This window comes from Arvicanthis niloticus, chromosome 23 (genome assembly GCF_011762505.2).
Source record: "Arvicanthis niloticus isolate mArvNil1 chromosome 23, mArvNil1.pat.X, whole genome shotgun sequence".
Lineage (NCBI taxonomy): Eukaryota > Metazoa > Chordata > Mammalia > Rodentia > Muridae > Arvicanthis > Arvicanthis niloticus.
Window position 1 is genome coordinate 44,378,175 of NC_133430.1, and position 22,335 is coordinate 44,400,509.

A 22,335-nucleotide genomic window follows, 5' to 3' on the forward strand; every position below is an offset into this window, starting at 1 on the left:
GGTACATGTATGCACATAGTCAGAACTTAATATCAGGTCTTGCCACTCAGAAGCTAGCCATCATTTTTCTTTTTTCTCTTTCTTTTTTCTTTTTCTTTTCTTTCTTTCTTTCTTTCCTCCTCCTCCTCCTCTTCCTCCTCTTCCTCCTCCTCCTCTTCCTCCTCCTCCTCCTCCTCCTCCTCCTCTTCCTCCTCCTCCTCCTCCTCCTCCTCCTCCTCCTCCTCCTCCTCCTCCTCCTCCTCCTCCTCCTCCTCCTCCTCCTCTTCTTCTTCTTCTTCTTCTTCTTCTTCTTCTTCTTCTTCTTCTTCTTCTTCTTCTTCTTCTTCTTCTTCTTCTGGAGACAGGATCTCTCATTGGCCTAAAGCTTGAAGAGTGGCCTAGAATGGCTTACCAGTGACTCCCAGGGATCTGACTACCCAGTACTGAGATCACAAGCACAAGGCACCATGCGTGTAACTTTTTAAAGTGTAAGTTCGGGGGTAAAATTCAGATCATACTAGAGTGGCAAGTGTTTTGCCACCTGAGCCATCTCTTCAACCCCTCACACTGTAATTACTAATCATGTGGTAGACATCAGGCTTCATTTCACTCATTCATTCATTCAGTGCGTTGTGTTGCTACACGAGTTTATATAGACCACAGATGCCAGAAGAGAGCGTTGGATCCCTGGATCTAGAATTAAGTGCTGTCTGTGATACACATGCTGGACACTGGACCTGGATTCTTTCTGCAAGTAGCGAGCACTCTTAATGCTTGAATCGCCTTTTCAGTTCTGTGTCGGTGTTTCTGTTAGATTCTGTAAACAGAGAAAGCCGACAGCAAGACATAAGACAGCAAGTCATGTCAACACAATGTGGAAAAAAAATTCATAAGGTTTAAATAAAAGTTCCTAAGTTTGTCAATTGCAAGGGAATGCCTTCAAGGACTCTATCGTAAAGAAAACAACATGTCACAGGGATCCTTAGAAAAATAGGACTTGGATAAGAGTCCACATACCCTTGGGGGGAATGGGAGAAAGGGGAAGGAGGTTGAGGAGTCTAGTCAAATGGAGGAGGCATTCCAGACAGAAGGATAAGCAAATGCAAATGCCACAAAATATGGGCGAGTACAACGTGCTAGGGACAATTGGCCATTCTGTAAGGAGATCAGAGGTGTAGGAGAAGAGCCGGTCAGGAATGATAGGGTGATACGTGGATACAGGGCGCAGTAAAGGGCGGTGCACACAGGCTGGAAACCATGCCCATCTGTCTCCTCACGGTGGGGGCACTGGAGGAGCCTAGGAATGCAGAGCTGAAGAGTCTGTGTTTTGAAATATTAATCTGGAGGGCATGTGGAAATGTACGAGGCAGATGGAAGGCCCCACCAAAAGCAGAGAAACGGTTCATTTGTCAAGCGTTTTCTGAGCTCCGGTTCCACCAGGCCCTCTGTGAAGCGGTAAAGACACCAAATGCAGTAAACTTGCAGACACGGGAGCACTCAAGGAGCCACAGGAGAGAGACACACAAGCAGGTGTTAGCTGTGTTCCGTACAGTGTGAGAAGGGAAGGAGGGTGGTCACGGTGGGCACTGGGCATGGTGCTTAGCTCTCCTAGAATGGGATCCAAATATCTGCAGAGAGAAGTGAACTTTGGTTAGTGAAAGTCAAAACGAGCTCTGACACAGGGTCAAGAGCTGCAAACGGCCCGTCTATGGTACCTACAAACAAAGAGAAACAGGAGAAAACCTTGTGTGTCTGAGGCTCAAGGGACAAGGGTAGATAGTGAAAAATCCATCCCTGTTGAGGACAGAAAGGTCTGGGGAGTCGCATAATCAGACTTGGTTAGATGCAGCACCAATCGCCTAGGTCGGAATAGATGAGAGGACACGCTAGAGAGTGGAAAGCAAGTTAGCAAGCCGTGGGCGTCTGCTTGATCCGTCCTCACCCGCCACACCTTTGTCCACTCTCTCTTACCACCCAGGCACCGCTGTTGCATGTCCAGCGTCCGCTTGTGCTCGGGCTTCCAGTTGGATTCAGCTAACTAGGATGTGACCACCCGTTTTTGTAGCTTCCCACTTCTCTGCCTGTGGTGTCAGCACAGCCTTGCTCACACCCACATTGGTCAGTCTTAGCATCACAAGGCTCCTGTGCTGCTTCCTTCTCCCGAGCTGAGCTGTCCATTTCCCTGCACTGTCCTGGAGATCTCAGAATCACTGCATGCACTAGGAACTGGAACCAGCAAGCTACAGGGCCTCACACTAGTCCTTGTCGGTCCCCTCCACCGTGCTCTCAGTTAATAGTCCCTTTAGTAAACTCTCAAGTCATCCCCCAAACCACACCAAACCGTTTTGTGCCAGGATCCTGACTAATATAATTACTAAATGCCACCCGTGCTTAAATCCCATTTCCTCACTTGTTTTGAACCTTTAATGGTGTAAGCCACAAATCTTTCTAAAAGTGACGAAAGCTCAGATGGTTCCTAACACTCACTGCTCTTGTTCCGCTTGTCAAAATAGCAAACTGAGGGGCTCAGATGAAGTCAGAATTTGAAGGGAAAAAATAGCAAAATTCTTGCTACAAACAAGTTTACAACTTAGTTGGGTGAGATAAGCTTGTAAATACACAACTAAAAAGAGACCCACTGGACTGGTCTTTGGCCTGTCTCCTGAGATTGGAATGTAAGCAAGTCATTCAGACTCGATAAAAACCCACTGTTTCTAATGCTGGATTCCATGAGGAGGGAATGTGGTGGTGCCATGAATCTGGCTGTCGTTTCTGACCTAGCTAGGGTAGATCATAGTCCAAGCATGGCTTCCTGGGATCCATCTTTGTTTTCAGAGAATGAGTGACGCTATGGGATAAGAAGGCACCTCTAAAAGCATTACCACAGACACATGCAATTCCTGGTCTGTTATTCTTTATCTGTACAATTTCCTAAGTCAGATGATGACGTATCAAGACATGGTCATTGAAAGACATTTTTACCAAATTGGGTGCTGTTTCTGTAGAGAAGGAATATTGACATATTTGTATTTCTTTTAGCCACACCATACATTTCTTAGTCGCAGGATACTTGTGAGTGGGGAAAGAGTATTTCTACACCTGCCACACAGCTGGGTCTGAGGACTGCCTGCATGTTCCCAGCATGCTCTGGGATTAGTTTCCATACCAACCAGTGTACGAGTGTTTCCACCCCATCTACCCAGTCAGGGGAAGACACTAATACACTAGGCATATATGAGGGAGAACAAGAGACAGACTGAATGGCTGTAGTTAGTTCCTATAGAGCCGCTTCTTCTCTATAGCATTGCTCTGTGACACAGAGAATGGGAGACAGAGTGCAGACTGCTTTTGGCTAAGAGCTCTGGGCTCATTCACACATCTTATCACATTATCTCGCTGGCATCCTTCAGAATGCCAGCATAAAAAAAGTTCGTACTTTGCAGACTGGGAAACAAAGGTAAGAAGGTGACAGAATGGTAGCCTTTGTACAGGGTAAGAAGCCGCTGACACCAGAATAGGATTCCAGCGGCTTGCCTCTAAAATCTGCATTTCCTGACACTTCTGCTTTAAGTCTTATCTTTGTGTTTTTATTAACTGAAACATGGTGGAGAAAATTACCAAAACGGAAAAAAAAAAAGCACAAAAACAAAGGAAAGCAAGTATATACATTGAACTTGAGGTGGGTTTTTGTGTGTGTGTGTGTGTTTGTTTGTTTGTTTGTTTTTTAATCTCACCTATTTTTTTCCTAGGTGAAAAAAGTAATCTCAGCTTTGGAATAAAAAATATTTAGTCCACTGGCATGAGACAGATTTTTGACTCAAGGAAATAATAATGTGGTATCCAGCAAGCCGTGATTGACCGACAAGCAGAGGTCGGGAAACACAGGAAGGTGTGTCCTGATAAAAGCGGGCTAAATGTCTGCTTGCTTTTTAACCTGTCTGGAAGATTCTGCCTTTGGCCTCAGCCTCCGCAGACAGAGAAAACTATGAACTGACCTCAACAAGGGACAAAAAATGTGTCTTAGGAGACAGAGAACAAGAGCTTGTTAAACACTGCCAAAAAGCTGATGCTGCAGTTACACACATCATGAAATTTTTCTCATTACATCACTCCATGTGAGAAGCAAAAAAAAAAAAAAAAAAAAAAAGACACTCTGGACAATGAATGCAGAACAGAAATGCCAGAGTCACTTTATGGCCTTGATAGCCTTTCACCATTAAACCAATTATTTCAAGTCAACAGCCAGTGACATGCTAGTGGCAGGTGCTTTCTGAATCCAGAGCCTTGGTGCACAGAATCCTATTCTGAACTTGTGCCCTGGAATTCTGTTGATCTGCACCGTTTACTCATCATGACGTCCTATGTTCAGAATCTTCTTTGCAGAATAAAATATTGACTTAGTCCTGAGGAAACTCTTGGCCCTTCTCCTAAGGACTACCCTGTGGTTTGTAATTCCTGTTTGCCTGGGTAACACAGGCAGTATACCAAATATGTAATGTAGGCAACACCTAATACATAATTAGGTAATGTAATACACATAATACATTTCCAATCCAGCTCATCCCAAGGGAGCACAGATGTGAAGCCAAGCTTAAGAGGGCCAACTGATAGCCTATGGTGAACATTAGTCTGCTAAGAGCACTTTTTCTGCTGGCAGCAGGCAAGGGCCTTCTCATGACTTCCAAAGCGCCTGTCTGTATCTCAATACTTAATGCAAACCTTGTAGGAGCCTTGTGAGGAGACATTAACAAATACCCATTCACCGTGATACAGCATGGATGATACATACAAAAATAAAGTATTCTGTACAAGTGAATGAACCCATGAGTTTGCAATATGAGTGTGGCTCAAGGGCTACTTACAGGACCACAGGTCACTCAAAGGTAGCTGCTTCACTAAGACGCTAACCCCAGCAGAGGTGAGCACTCATTAAAGCTGAACCCCTAAGAGCTTCCTACACAATTTATAGGCAGCTTGGACAGTGAGAATCCCCTCTCTGTATGATTGCTACTGCTCACACAGCTTTAGGGAGTGGCCTTATACATTTTGTGACTTCCGGGAACTTCCTAAGCCTTGTAAGTTTCATTTACTTCCTGGGTCTTGTTTGTCACACTTATTGCCTGAGTCTTATGAGCTCTCCTCCTCCTTTCAGGAGAAAATGTTTCCATTAGGGAAAAGAGCTACAGAACAGGATTAAATGTGATAATCCTCATATAACTTTAGTCTTACACTCACAACTTCTAATGTTCTCTGGAAGTCTGTCTCCATGAGGGATGAAGCTTCTTGTCATGCAAGCATCTTCCTTCACTTTCAGAGAGAGTACACACGGGGTGGGGAGAGGAAAAACTGGTCACACTGGGACTTCAACAGGATTTCACCAGACGTCTGCAATTAAATGGTTTCTAGAAGCACATAGTAAGGGTCTTGCTGGATAGAGTGAATGAATAATTGGAAATTAATTAATTGGATACTTAATTGGAAATAGTGAACTTCAGGGGCATATTTAAGAAGGGACAACATTGAGCATATTACAAAAATAATTTGGAAAGCACACTTAAATATTATGAAATCTGAATTTAAACTAATCTTCCTCAGCTTATTAGAATCACGTGTCAGCTATCCCTTAACAAACTCAGAATGCTACTTCATGAAATAAAACGATTAGGTAACAGAATCGATTTAAAACACTAGTAGTAAATCTTTACAGTGTGCCAACCTCAGGCTGGTCTACGGTATTTTACAAGGTGCGAAAGCAGGTTCTCTATGAGACTACAAACAACAGCAATGTGTTTAAAGGATTCTGAATGCACTGGCAAAAAAAATGATCTGCGTTTCCTTGCTGCTTTTGGCACATTGCTAGGAGCACGAGTAATCTTTTTATTATACCCCTGCCTCATACAGTCTTTAACATGCCTCTCTCCATTTATCTGGCACAAACACAGGTCCTCCCCATGCACTGGAATGATAAACTAGCTGTTACAAAGAGTTGGCTTACCAGACGGAGTGTTCCGACATCGCTAATACAGTGATTTTTCTGTGGCTTAACATACTTTCAAGAGCAATTCTGCTGCATGCTCATCTCCAACATAAAATTCATTTCACCAGCTATGAGAAAAAAATAATGAAAGAGACAATTGCTTCTGTGGAAGTCCTCATACAAAACTCACAGGGGGCTATCCCTCTTCCCAGCATGCTTTATGAGGTTGCCCCAACAAGGCTGCACTAAATCCAAAAATGTATGTTTCTGTGAGCACAATTGCTGATATTGGAAGAGTCCCAAGAGTGTTCAAGACAAGAATGTATCAAAGCATTAAGATGAGCGAACAGTTTTCCCTGGCAGAGCACACAGATTCGTGAAGCACCACCCCTGTGCACTGTGTTAGCCTATGTTCCTCCAAAGTCCAAACTGCTGCTTCCAGGCACTCAATCTTGCAACCCAGTCAGTCATTCTCTACCTGTGGGCCATGATCCCTTTGGTATGGAACAATCCTTGCACAAGGGTCACGTATCAGATATTCCGTATATCAGATATTTATATTGTAATTCAGGACAGTAGCAAAATTGCATTTGTGAAGTAGCAACAGAAATAATTTTATGGTTGGGGGTCACTGCAACATGAAGGAATTTATTAAAGGGTTACAGCAACAGAAATAATTTTATGGTTGGGGGTCACTGCAACATGAAGGAATTTATTAAAGGGTTACAGCGCTGGGAAGGTTAAGAGCCACTGCCCTAGAAGCACCCCCACACACAGACCACCCTTTCAATATAAATCACCAACCTCATTTTGAGCAATCTTTGTGAAGGAACAGCAGGGGCAGAAATGGTTTTAGAGCACAGCATCCCAGGATGGTTACCTATGGAAGACCAGGAAGCGCAACACCTCCACTACTGTAGTGGCACTTTCTAGACCTGCCAGCAGTATAAATAATCACATAGACGCTTTTTAATATGTGAAAGCTTAGGTCTTTAGCTAGGGCTGTCTCCCAGCTACCCTAAACTTATCCCAATTAATCCTGGCACTAGTAGCCACCATGTGGCTAACTCCGCTCCACTCTGGTCCATCCATTCACCTCTGTGTCTGCTGGCAAAATCTCTCTTATCTCAATTCTTCTCCTGGCATATTTCTTTCTCTCCCTTCCCCTGCCCTCTCCCTCAACCTATCTTTCTCCCTCCCTCTCTCTCCAGAAGTTCCATCTTCTGCTTTCTGCCTAGCTATTAGACATAATCTCTTATTACAGCCAATCAGATACGATTCTAAATTACCTCTAGACTAGTGAGGAAGAATGAATAGTTACAAAATTTAAAACTGGTGATGGGCCACAGAAATAACAATACCAAGATCCTGCCAGCATTTAGCTCTCTTCAAGAACAGAATTAACAATGGAATATACAGAGACATACCTTCACACAATGTGCCCCAACAACCTACCCCATTGTTCTACTCAGAATCAGGTCTGAACCAGGATGGAAAAGATAAGCAGGAAGACCTCAGCGGACCCCATCACCTCGGCGGGTTCCTCAGCGGACCCCATCACCTCGGCGGGTTCCTCAGCGGACCCCATCACCTCGGCAGATTCCTCAGCGGACCCCATCACCTCGGCGGGTTCCTCAGTGGACCCCATCACCTCGGCGGGTCCCTCCAGCCTTTGCTACCTTTTTGGATCTATGTCTAGTTGAAGACGGTTCTTATGCACCACTCTCTGTATAAATCTCTACTATGAAGACTAAAAGTAAAGATGATGAAAATTAAATTTATAGTAAGTTGTGAAGAAGGATATAATACAAAATATAAAATATTTAAATTGCAATATCAAAAATATAATGGAGGCATAAATGTATAAACCTGTATACAATAGATGTTACACAGTTAAAAGAGTAGATTGTAAGTATAGGGATGGCTTTTGTAAGTCTCATAGTAACCATAACACAAAATACAAGAGGAGTGCGAGCTATAGAAAGGGGGATTCATAGTTTAGCACTGCAGAGTGATCACATCACAAACAAAGGGGAGGAAAAGAACAAAGGAGCTATAAAAAAAACCACCAGAAAGCAAACAAGAAATTGTCATGTAACCTTTACCTATTAAAATAACCTTGGATTAAACTTCCTCATCGAAGGACTGAAACGGTCTAAAGGTGTAAAAATGCAATCCAAAAATAACAATAAGAGATCATTTAAAGTTTAAGAGCAGACACCACACCACACAAACAAACACACACAAACAAACACACACACACACACACACACATGTGTGTGTGTGCATGAACGCGCAATGGTGGGGTTTGCTGAAAAGGAGGCAGATGGAACAACTGGCTAGGTGTGTTCACGTAACTGAAGCACCTGAAGGCATGAGCAAAGTAACAAGCACAAAGAGGGATAAGTAGACACAAGGCCAATGGCTGTGGGGAGCCTTCAACAATGGATATGTAACCACACAGAACGCTAAGAAGGAAATGCTGGGCTTGAATAATATGGCTAACCAGAGGGCTGATGGGTAAACGGAAGTTTCTATCAACTCCTGCCCAATGTTCATGGGATTTTTCTCTAGGGTAGACTATGCGTTAGGTCAAATTTTATCAGATTTAAGAAGATTGGAAAATATCTAATATTATTTCAGACTCCAAGGATATGGGTCTAGGAATACAAAACAGGGACACTTTTATATAATTGGCTTATGAAAATAAAATTGCATACTTCTGAACAACCAACGTGTCAAAGAAGAATTCAAATAACAAATATAAAAGTACTTGAAACAGATGAGTATATAAACACAGCTTACCAAAACAAGTGGGTTGCTGTAAAAGTGGAGGAAGAGGAGAGCTTCCAACATTAAACACCTACCTCAGACAGGAAGTCATATACCAGATAAACAAGTCTACCATCAGGCCTCAAGTATCCCAAAAAGAGGATAAATCAAATTCCATATTAGCAAAAAAATCTTTTAAAAACATAAATTAAACCAAGAACAGAAAAATCAAAAAGCACTAAGTTTATCGACAATATAAACTAACAAACTCTTAGAGAGATTCTAAAAAAAAAATAGTAGAAGACTTACATGAAATCAAAATTAAAAATCAAAAAGTTACAATAGACATATAGGAAATAAGAAGCAAGCATGCCAACATATTTAATAACTTAGATGAAATGGAAAAAATCTTAGAAAAATATGTATCTTACCAAGATTTACTCAGGAGGAAAAAGCCTGAGAAATAAGATACCAAATAATTAATTTAAAAACCTTCTTCAGAGAAAAATGTCTGGAGCAGAAGGCTTCAGTGGCTGAACATTAAAAAAAAGAATTAATCTACTATATCTCAACTCTTTCCAAAAAGAGAGCTATAGAAAATTCTTTCAGAAGCATTTTTTGAAACCTGGTACCTATGCCATTCTGATACCTATACCAGACAAAGATATCTTAAGACAAGAAAAACACAGTATATCTCTCTGGTAACCATTGATGCAAATAACAGAATATTCACAGTTTATTCCAGCAACATCAAAAAAAAAAAAAAAAAAAAAAGATTGAACATCACAACCAAGTAGAATTTATACTGACCTACAAATCTTACCTAACACATGCCAGTAAGTCAGTGTGATTCGTCACACCAGCAGAGCAAAAGAGGGAACAAGACAGAATGAGAAAGATCAACTGATAGAGAAAAGGCGTTTGACAAAGTCCAACATCCTTTCTCAATAAAACCTCTAAATTCTTAAGATACAGAAAGAAAATGACTCAACATAAGAAGGCTATGAAAACTCTACAACTCACATTATAACCAATGAAGAGAAACGGAGAGCTTTCCCATTACAATCCAGTACAAGACTGACATCCCAACTCTTACCATTACATCTGGTATTGTTTTAGAAATAGTAACAGGGGCAATCAGGGAAGGCAGACAAGTGAGCAAATCAAAATGGAAGAAGGAAAATCATATTTATTTACAAACGTCATCATAACATATGTGAAAATCAAAGATTCTATAAACACAGAAACCTCTTAGAACTAATAAGTGAATATTCTGTTAGGTTGCAGGATACAAAATCAATAGCATTTGTAGTAAAATGATAACCTAACTAAAACTAGAATTAAGAAGAATAGCATTCGTAAGGATACAAAAATAAAATACTTAGGAACAAATTGTCTAAGGAAGTATTTACCTGAGGAAGTTGAAGATCTGTTACACTAACATCTATAAAACATTGATGACACAAGTGAACGGTATTCTATACTATGAAATAAAATGATAATATTATTAACATCTCCATGTTAACCAAGGACACATGCAGATTCAGTGAAATCTCTGCCAAAGTTACAGTTGCTTTCTTTACATAAACAGGGAAAAGATTCTAAAATACAACTAAAGCCATAAAGGCTCCCTAAGTAGAAAGTAGTCCTAAGAAAGAAAAACAAAATTGGAGGTATCACATTCTTTGAATTGAAACTATACTATGAAGCTACAGTTACTAAAACATCTATCATGGATTGGTATAACTATAGACACACAGATCCATGAGGCCAATGGAGAGGTCACAAGTGAATCCAGACATGCTCAGTCTATTAATTTTTGACACAGACACCAAGAGGAAACAACAAGTAAATACAATCACTTCAATTAATGGTGCAAAAGGGTGAAAACTGAATCTTATTGAATGACATACATACAAACCAACTCAATGCAGGTCATACGCAGGAAAGACCCTAAATCTATGGCAGATAAACCCCAGAACAGGATGTGAAGAAAGTCTCCTGAACTTCCCACAGCCAAAATAAACTGAATGTTGATCTAGAAGTTCTTCACAGGGAAGAAAACAATCAGCAAGATAAAACAGGAGCCTGTGGCTTGGGGAAAGAAGAGCCTAATGTGTAAAATTGATTTAAAAAAAAAAAACTCCATTGAATCTAATAATGAAAAACAAAGATTCCATTATTAAAATGGGGAGATGGTTTGAATAGATATTCATTCAAAGAAGATACGAAAATACCCAAAGATATATGAAAAATGTTTATCATTAATCATTAAAGAAATGCAAGTTAAATCCACTACGGAATACCATCTCACAGCTGTTGGGATTACTATTATCATAAGATTAAAGGAAAACATATGTTGGAGAGAAACTGGAGAGAGGGGGACTCTTGCCCATTGCTAGTAGATTTGTGTAGCCATAATAGTAGACAATATGGGGACTGTAAAGAAATGACAAATGTATGACCATAGATCCCAGCAACATCTCTCTTGCCTATTAACCCATCCTGAAGTGAACAGCAATATTGTGTATATCAGTCAAGATATTAAAACACTGACAGAGAAATGGATAAGGAAAGTGTGGTACATTTACACAATGGCATCTTAAAGCGTCTTAAAAAGCACAACAACAAGACCCTGCCTTTTCCCACAACATGGACAAGCCCAGAGGATGTTGCATTAAGTGAAACAAGCCACACCCAGAAAGAAAAAAAACTGTGTGATCTCGCTTGCTTAAGAATGTCAGTTTATGTATCATTTTTATTTTCCAAATTTTCTGTAATAAGCATCCATTCATTTTATGATTAAACTTTTAAAATTCTGTGTGCTTTGGTTGCTCACATATTTACTTTTATGGATTTACATATATCTGAAATGTTAATTTAACTCTAAAGAATAACCCTAATAGCTGCAATTTTAGCTAGGAGAGATACTTAGGTAGTGCATCTTATTCTTGTTCAAGGACCACTTCACACATCACAGCAGGTAGTAGGGAAACTCCCAAGTTGCCTTGGGGAAGAGACCAACCAACAGCTATCAGCACCAAAGACCAGCTCAATCTGCTAAGAAAACAATTATTCATCCCTTCAACATCCACACTCTCTGGCTGTGAAATCTAGCCACATTTTCAGTGAAGGTGGAGAAATCAAGCACCTGTGGAGAATTTCAAGCTGGCCTTTCTCATGGTTGGCTTGATCTCTGAGAAGACAGAGCAGGACAGCCACTGTCACTCCAAGCCATCTGTTCACCACATAGTTGGTCTGGTTGTGCGGGCCAGCAGTGGGAGCATACGGCCCTGGGCTTTCGTGGTTCATTTCTGGAGGTGTGCTCTAGCAACGCTGCAAAACCAGAGTATTGTTAATTGATATTCTTTCAAATTTATAGAAAGAAAATATTATTCCAGGATACCTTGCCAACAATAATTAGTCATTTTGCACATTCCTCTTAAAAGGCGGGTCAGCATTCCTTCCGTCATCCTTGGAAGCACAGGAGAATATTATGAAAGTTGATATAACAGTCAAGGGCAAAACAAAAATTCAAAGTATTTTCTGGCTTAACAGACATGTTAGAAAATAACAGAATTTTCAGGATGGAAAGAAAAAAAGATGTATTATCTGAGAGGAAGATAAAGAAAATAATCATAATTTTATCTCATCTCAACTACAAACTACTGTGCAGTCTTCTAGTTAAGCAATAATGATTTTACTGTTCTGGTCGAAATTGGCTCTGGTGAATTAAAAAACAAAAAGTCTACCAGAAGCAAGAAGAAAAACTTCAAACCCCAGAACTACCACTGAAAAAAATCAACCACAAAGTCTGCATCTCACAACTTGCTGTCTTTTTAATAGGGAGTTAAGAAAACCTCCCCGCAAAACTGGAAAAAAAAAAAAAAAAAAAAAAAAAAAAAAACCATGACTGGTAAATCTGAAGATTTTGTAGCAAAGGACAATGGTAACAAAAATGTTTAATGTAAAAATGTAATAAACCATTTGAACTGACTGTGTTGACTTAAAGTTTAATGTAACAAACTCTATAGCTTGATGTGTTTTCAGAAATGTGTGTAGCTGTTTGATTACCACAACAGCTGTGGTACAGAGCATCTCTGTAACCCCAGAAGATTCCCTCTTGCTCCCTTGGGGACCTGTCTTGTTTCAGGAAGCCACCAGTTTAACACCTCTCAGGACACTGTATAGATTATATAACTGGCCTGTCTTAAGAAACTCATAAACACCATTATGTGTAGAAGTAATTGATTCCTTTGTATAGTTTTCTACAGAATCCATTGGTTAGTTCATGTCACAATTTGTGGATACATTATGTGTTTTAAGGGGGTACATCCAGGTGGAAAGTACTTTGATTAAATCTATAATAAACATCTTTGCACAATCCTTTTACAGATATATGCCATGTCTCTTGAGGAAAAGCCAGGGAATAAAACAGTTGCATCATAAAGTTATAAATTTAACCTTGTAGGAAACTTTCAAATATCTTTCCAAAGTGGTTACAGTATATCACAAATGAGATATGAGAGTTTCAGTTTCTTTATGTCCTGGGACACTTGGTATTTTAATCAGTCTTATTTTAAGTAGTGATTTTAATCTGCATACTCTCATACATGCTAACAGTGATGATGTGCAGCTTTCTAATGTTAGTTTTCTAACACATATCTTCTTTTGTTAAATGTCTATTTAAGTCTTTTTTATTGGTCCTACTGGGTAGAAAATTGCTCCTTTATTATTCATCTGTAGGAGTTTTAACAAACTGTATAAAAAATTTTCATCCAGTATACTTATTAAAGATATTTCTTAATATTGAGCTTTGGATTATCTGTTCTTTTAATCATGGTCCCTTTTGAGATGTAGAATTTAAAATTTTTGATGAGATTACTCCTAATTTCCTATGGCTTACCTAGAAGTTCTCTAATTTTAGGTTTTGTATTTTGGTCTATGATTCTCTACATTCATCATTGCTAATGTGATAGAGAATAACTTAATGAAAAAAAAAACTATCTTCTTGTTATAAAGAAGTATAGAGGGGCTGGAGAGATGGCTCAGTGGTTAAGAGCACTGACTGCTCTTCCAGAGATCCTGAGCTCAATTCACAGCAACCACATGGTGGCTCACAACCATGTGTAATGGGATCTGATGCTCTCTTCTGGTGTGTCTGAAGACAGCAACAGTGTACTCCATACATTAAATGAATAAATAAATCTTAAAAAAAAATAAAGAAGTATAGAATTCTCTATCAGCAACTAAAAGCAACTTAAATCTCACCAGAATAATCTTATTTAACTGCCTCTACATTTGTAAACATAAAACATAAAATGTGTTTGTTATATTTATTAAATGAAAATGAGTAACCAAGAAGGGCTACATAGTTCCTCCAATACTGTTATAAAATTAAATATAATTTACCTAATAATAACTGAAAAGAAAAAAAACGATGATCAAGGTGCCTAAAGAAGGGACAAGAAATACTTAAGAAACTGAATTCTTAATAAAGCAAGCCCATTGGCTAAGCATCATTCTCATTTAAGTCTAATGATATGAGATAGGTAATAATTTTATACATGCAGAGACTGTAGCTTAAGGGGTTACATATCTCCAAAGTCATTCAGAAGTAATTGGAATGGGAACACGTATCTCTTGGACATATAACATGAGATTTAACGTGAGAATTTGGATATCCAATAATTCCAGCACTGTTTGTCAAAAAGGTACTCTGCTGGGGAGACAATGTGCCTATTGACATAATAGTGGCACACTGTTAGAGAAGCAACCAATCACTTTCTGGTTCTATTTAAGCCTATCTCACAAGACAAAACTCTCGTCTGGTTCCATTAACTTGGCCAAAACCCCATGATTGGTTGGGTCTCACCCCAGAGGAGAATCTAACACTATTATTCTGCTAAATGAACACAGTGATGAACTGACCCTTCAGTTATTATCTTTGTACATCTCTCAAACCTTAACAGATAACTTTCTTTTTGCAGTATACAGTGATTAACATAGAGAACCACAACTAGTCAAGGGTATGGTAAGTCAGGGATAAGCAGAGGATAAGAGACTGATGATAGGACATTTATATTTTACTCTCTACTCTCAAGGTTCAAGGATCATCACAGAAGAGAAGACAGAAAAACTGTAATATCCAGAGGTGGAGGACATCTGCAGCAAAAGTGTTTGGTAGACATGACAGCGTCGTTGCCTATAGAACTTACAGCAGCTATGAATGTGCATAAGACCTGCTCAAGATCAAGCCAGCCAAAAGCTGGTGAAGCCACACCCTATCTGAGAGCCATTGGAAATTTAGGGCTGCCGGAGGAGGGAGCCCTGTTCATCTGGTCTGTGGCTCCTGAGAGCTACCTATGCTCCAGCAGACTGTCCTCCACTCATGCACACAAGGGAGTATTATGTGGATTCAAGGGTTTAAAAAAAAGATTACATGAAGTTGGGAGGGAAAAGTGGTAGGGAAGTAGGGCAGGAATTGGAGATGAGAGATGTGTAAGTTTAATTATATGAATGTGTGAGATTATCAAACAATAAAAGCATAAACAAAACAATAGGAAAAAGGACTTTCCATTCCTCAGTGAATTAACTTGATACTTTTATCAAAAATTAGCTGTTAGAAAGTATATCTCTCTCTAAACTTCATTTTGTTTCATTGATCTAGTTCATGCCATTGTGCCAACATAACATCTTGATCACTTAGTTTCCTATTAATTTAAAATCAAATAACATAAGTTTTCCAACTAATTCCTTCTCAAAGAAAATCTGTCTTTACATTTCCACATAAATACAACCAGATTTTCACATGCTTATAAAGATTTCCTGAGGGGATTCTACAGTATTCTACATTATTGCTTTTCAAATTTATAGTATTTTATTTAGCACCCCCTCTCTTTGTGTGTGTGTGTGTGTGTGTGTGTGTGTGTGTGTGTTGTGTGTGTGTGTGTGTTTCTCAGTCAATGTGTTTGCTATCATTTTCTGAAACTCCTCACCTGCTTGTCGGTACACACATTTTCTCTTAACAGGCTCTTTATATTAGTCATAGTTATTTTAAAGGACTCTTCTGTTTATTTCAGCATCTGGATTAAACCCATACATGTCCTTTTCACTGGAGGATTTTCTTTTAGCCATGTGCCATATTCTCTAGATTTGTATATGCTTCATAATTTTAATCATATGCAATATATAATATCAAAATTAACACTAGAAAATGAAATCGGTGTTTTAATAGAGTATGTGTGGACATGCATGTTTACATGTGTATGAGTTTTTATGTATGCATAGATATAACATATATATTTATGTATACATATACTCAAATATGCATTATGCTTCTCACAGAGTTGCTATCCTTCAATGGTGTCCTAGAACTAAACTCAAACTACTCCAGACTGTGATCTTGAGCCTGTAAAAACATGAGACTTCAAAATTGTCAGCCATCATCTTGTTTTCCTAAGCCATCCGCAAATACAAATTAATTAACACAATTCTCATGCAAAATAACCACTTGTTCAGAGAGACCACCTTTGGATTTGTCATTGCTGCATTGCTGGGAACATTGTCAAAACCTCAGTTAAGCTTCCCCATCCTTTCCTAACAGATTTCTCTTTCATCTCTCCCGTATTCCGCCACTAGAGAAAGTGACTTATTTTTCTCAGTGTTACGGAAAGAGCTTGGTGTCAGGAGTTCAACATCTTCAGACTGTGTTCACAGTTCTTGTGTTAGTCATCTACTGTGTACAATGCACTTCCCGCCCCAAGCACAGCTATTTATGGCAGTAAACACTTGTTATTCTGCAGATTCTAAGGGTCAAGAGTTTGAGCGTGGTTCAGCTTGTGATTCTGGTGTAGGATAGCTCCTGCCGTGGCAGCTGCTCTGTCGCTAGAGGCTATAGCAATCAGTATCCCCGAAAGCCTGAGCCCAGCTGTGGAGGTAAGAAGGGGGCTTCAGATCCTTGCTGGCTATTGGCCAAAGGTTTTGATTCCTCCTGCCATGGTCCTCTTCAGAGAGACGGGCACAATGTGCCAACCTAATGTGCTCCACAGAGCAAATGCGTCGGGAGGAAGGCTGCAAGAGCAAGCCAAAAGGAAGCAATGTCTTTTGTAACCTACTCTGGAAAACATCAATGCTCGGCTATTGACCCACCCCAGTACAATACGGGAGGGAACTCAAGACAGGCTTTGTATCTGCCATATTCTGTTGTGTTCCTGCAGCAATCCCAGTATACAGTTGAAGAAAACACAAAGCCATAAATACCCCTGGGCACCATCTTGGCTCTTGGCTACACAGGTTTGAAATAACATAATTTGTTTGCTTATCAGCTATTCCCTCTGGTTTCAGTGTTAAGCAGGTCTTTTACATTCTCTTCTACTTTGACCAACCCAGCACAGGACGGTATCCAAGCAACCATAGTGAGTGTGTAGTCTTCTAAAGCAACCCCTGCTAAACTTTCAAACTCTGTTTGGAAGTTATGCTCAACCCTCGGTCCTTTGCTCATGGCTACATCAGCCATGAGACTGTGGATTTGTCACATTGAAACCAGTAGACGTTTCCTTGCACATTTTTCCTGCGTTAGCTCTCCAAGAGAACATACTAACGTAATTCTAATAGTACAAGCCACTTGTAAGCCACTAGAAAGGCAACAAAGTGTAGCACTTCAGACACAGGTCCTGAGCCAGAAGTAGTGATACATACCTCTAATCCCAGCCCTTGGAAAGCAGAGGCAAGTGCATATCTGTGAGTTTGAGGCCAGCCTTGGTCTACAGAATGAGTTCCAGGACAGCCAGATCTATATAATAAGACCCTGTCTCAAAACAAAGCAAAAAGCTCAGGTCCTAAAGACATGGTGTCCCGTTTGTGAATCCTAGCCTGGCACGGCAACTTTTGTTCCCCACCACACAGTGGGTCCACTCCTTCTCCGACAGGAGCATCTCCATGCCAATTCCTCTCAGCATCAGTACTAGGAAGTGTTTGTGTCTCCACTGAGTGCACTGAGTCCCCTGGGCAACCGTGTTATCAGCCAAAACATCACTCCTGGACCAGTCCCTTTAAACTGTTTGCAGGTTGTACTTAAAATGTTTTCATTTTTAAAGATTGTAAGTTACATCGAATAGATGTACTGCTCAATTTTAAGACTAACTACAAGAACATGTTGCTTAAGGGGTTGGAGAAGGAGCTTGGCTGGTTGAGTGCTGGTGTAACCTGCATAAAGCCCTGGGGTCAGTCCCTAGCACCTCATAAACCAGTCATAATAGCCCACACCTGTATGGCCAAGACTCAGAAGGTAGAGGCAGGAGGAGCAGAAGCTCAGGGTCATCCTTTGCTACATAAGAAGTTCCAAGCCAGCCTGGACTACATGAATTTCTAGTTTTTGTTTTGTTGTTGTTTTGTTCGTTTAAGTATATCAGTTACTAGAACAGGGCATTTTGAAGCTAGTTGTGGATTTCAAAAGATTTAGCTCCAGGTCTCCCCCCCCCCCTCGTCTGTGCCCCACTCCCAGAAGTTAGCAAATTTGTGACCTGAATTGAAGTAGCAGTTTTCATGTGTTTCGTGTGCTTCATGGGTTCCTACTGAGGTCCCAGGAGAGGTGGAGTGGCTGGCGTGTAATCAGAGGCATCTATCTGTGGCCAGCTGCAGTGACTCTCTGCTTAAGTCTGGAACAAGGTCATTACTCTCAGCCTGTCAGGCACAAGCACACAGCAGGCCCGGCAGAAGGCTCATTAGTATTCCACACATTCCAGCAGCTAAATTTGCTATTTCATTTAGAATGCCTCTGATTGCATTTTACATATATATATATATATATATATATATATATATATATATATATATATTTATTCCCGGGCTCCTCAGAGAAACGGATGCCACTATTAGTGAGCTGACAGGCAGTTGAGCACATGTTGATGCATTTGCCATTAAACTGTGGGGGAAAGTTATTTAAAACACTTGGCTATCAACCACAAATTTGGTTAGAATCATTTAAACTATAGAAGTAGTTTTAAACAAAAGAATTGGAAATAAATAAATCAATCAAAGAAGATTGGTGGAGAGAAGAAGATCACTTAAATAAGTTGGAATTTACTAGAAATTATTTGTTTAGCTCTATAATTATACCCATATAAAAGTAAACAAATGCAGATATTTTAAGGCCATAAATATTCAGTTGACCATGGACACTGGCTCCTGCTGCTGCACAGGAAGCATTACACATTGTGCGAGCCTGACATTTTCATTTAAACTTAGTATGTACCTTTAAAATATAATTAATGTTTATGTTAATCATGTTCTTCTCTACATTTCTTCAGACGTGATGGACCAGATGACATTTGTCTTACTACCTCACAAAAGAAGCAAATGAGGAGTCCTCTTTTATGGGCTGTGTGAAAGATGTACAATTTATGCTTCTACCAACCAACCTACTAAAACATGGAAATTTATGGGTTTTGCCCCCTAGAAAAACCTCATTAAGCTCCTTGAAGAAACGCAAACCTTGTGAGCAGTAATCAAAGCATATGTAGTCTCCAGAGTGGTTAACAGAGCCCACTTCATCAGACAATTCCACCGGGGACAAAGTTGCCTGGGGACATGCTTCTTACTGAATTCATTATTGAAACACCGCTGCATAGTCACCAGGCTAAAAATCCCCATGCTAGAATGTTCCATAAGAAGCTTCCCTGAGAACACACTGACCTTTTGTTATTGCCAAATTCCCAAGAATCATCACCACAGGCGGCATCTGGATGTATCCCACACCAGGCAGATCCATGGACAGAATAGTCTAGACCTAGACAGTGGTGGCTCCATCACCAAGGACAGAATTCTGTGCAGTAGAAGCCTTCCTGTGAGTCACTGTCACTTTGAACTGCAGCTCCTGTGGGGGTCATCACGCGGCACCTATGCCTTCTCTTATTTCGTTTTATTTCTTTGTTTTTGTTTTGTTTTGGAGCAGGGACAGGGTTTCTCTGTATAGCCCTGGCTATCCTCACCTTCTGTATTTTACTAAAAGAAATTTCAGGGGCATGAGTCTGAGTGAAATTACATTTAACCCATGAGATGAGAAAGCTGAGCCTCTTGTGGAGAAGGAGCAAGAAATATTTTGGCTTTCAGAACACACTGTGGGGCCTTGACATAATTATTATTTTTTTTTAATTTTACATATGTATGTGTTTGTCTTTGTGAGTGGATACCATGTGTATGCTGGGGTCAACAGAGACCAGAAGAGGGTGTCAGATCCCCTGGAACTGGAGTTACACAGTTATGAGCATCTGATGTGAGGGCTGGGTACCAAAGGTTCTGCAAGATCAAGGAGTGCTTTTAGCCACTGAGCTATCTCTCCAGCCCCTCTCCACCCCACGCCACACCTATCCCCACCTTGCACCACAACCATCTTAATTCCTTACAGCTGCTGTGACAAAGTACAAGTGGAATAAACCAGCACAAGGGTTGTATGTCATCATCTTGGAGATGACATGTCTTAAATCACGATACTGCCAGGGCCAAGCTCCCTCTAAGATCTTGTTGGACTCTAAGAATCCAAACCCAAACCCACGGGAAGCGCTCTTTCAGAAATACTCACGGAAGGGAGTCGCTGCAATCGCATGAGATTTATTTGATGAATAGTTGGAATAACAGTAGCCGGTGCACCGGGGTCCCTCACCCTCAATCGAGAAAGAGGAACCCCGAGTGACCAAAAAGGATGGTATATATACAAAGTTCACAGAGACAGTAGATTGCTTCTTAGACAATAAAAGAGATTTCAAACATCCGTTCCCAAACCTGGTTTCTATCTAGCCCTCAATTTACAACCAGGCTATCCTTTTTTACATATGTATCTTGTTCCTGGGAGAATTCCTTTGAAGTGACTTCCGTTTACCCAGGGGTTTTATTGCCTCTATCTTGGGTCTTTTGTGCTTTTGAAATGTTTATTCAAGCCCTTGGAATGCACCCCAGGGGCAGCTAACACTTGAGTGTAAATTGAAACTCCAAACCTAAGAATCTTTCAGGCTGCTACCTAAAATTTATTCTCACATTCTTCCTCCTTTTCTTTTATGGTTAAATTCCAATCTTGGAATTATGAATCATCATCTGGGTGTACAGCATGATATTCCTGTCTAAGCATGAGTACTTGTACAGTACTAACTCGTTCTTTGACAAATTTAATCAAACGGTTAATAATGCAAGGGCCAAAGGTGAGCAACAAAAACAGGATTATAAGGGGTCCCATTATGGCTGAAACCAAGGTAGTGAGCCAAGGGGATTTATTAAACCATGACTCAAACCATCCCAGGTTCTGTTCTCGTTCTCTTTGTCTTTTGGTCAATCGTTCTCGGACCTTGGCCATGGAGTCTTTGATTACTCCTGAATGATCTATGTAAAAACAACATTCTTCTTTCAAGGCTGCACACAGTCCGCCTTGTTGGAGAAAAAGAAGATCTAATCCTCTCCTATTTTGCATGACTACCTCAGACAGAGAAGCCAAAGATTCTTGTAACTTAGAGATCGAATCTTCCATAGCCTGGATATCTACATCAATAGCTTCTCTAAGTCCTCGGTAATACTCAGGCTGTAATGCCAGGGCTGTTCCCCCGGTAGCTACTCCTGCAGTCACTCCCAGACCTAAAAGAACGGCAAGGGTTGTGCTAATCGGCTCTCTCTTGGGTCTTAGGAGTCCCCCTTCCCAGGCGTCTAAGAGATCACTCTCTGGATGGTATATTAGCCTAGGCACTAGTTGAACCATGACACAGAAGTCTTGGTTTTGGTGCAGTACTCTGGAGTTGACACAGGGGGTAAGTCCTGTCCCACATGCCCACCAACCGTCTTCGGGAGGAAGTAGGTAATTAGCACTGTGTTCTGTTGTTACCTGGATGGTGGTGTTACACAGGTGAGAATGAGTAGGGGGGACCTTTCCCAGGCAGAGCCCTTGTCCAGAGACCGCTGTTAGTGTGATCTTAGCACCTCGAGAGGTCCAGCGGCAGCTTGCGGGTGAGTTGGAGGTGGAGTAATTACCTATAAGGCCTACAGCTTCGTAATAAGGAGGGGCTACATCATAACAGAGCCAGCAAGCCTGAGTGGTCTCTGGGTTAGTAGAATTTAGCACCATAAAAGCCCGTTCTATCATCTGAACCAGCCGGGGCTCTGACTCATCTGAACTCAGCTGGGTCTCTTTTGTCATGGTTCTTTGGGTCGGGAGTTCCGTGGGCTGAGGAGACTTGGTAGGCCTCTGGGGGGGTTCTGGTCTGTTATTAATTGGGGGTGGCAGCAAGACAGAGTTGGGGCCTATTACAGAGTAGTCTGGGGCTTCAATCTTTAGTCTAATAGAAAAAGTAAGTCCATCATCATATCCAGACTTGAATAACCGGAGCCCCCAGGCTCTTCCCTTAATCCAGTCTGTAGTGACCAGTTTCCCTGGTTCAGTGAACTGGATTGATATTGGGTTACATGTGAAAGCTGTGCAAGGGCCCTCTCCTGTCCACCTCCGGTTGTGCGGGTGCATCCCAACTCCATGTATACCTAAGGCAACAGGGGGGAGCCCATTGCACTGATCTTTGGACAAACCCCTCTGAGTAGTTGCACGGGTAACTTTGATCAAATCCCAGGAGGAT

At 40.7% G+C, this 22,335-nt stretch overlaps 1 protein-coding gene across 1 annotated transcript in view; it reads left to right on the plus strand.

Annotated features, from left to right (window-relative positions):
* Window positions 1-22,335, plus strand: part of L3hypdh (trans-L-3-hydroxyproline dehydratase) — a 642,804-nt gene that overhangs the window by 507,930 nt on the left and 112,539 nt on the right. The window lies entirely within an intron of this gene.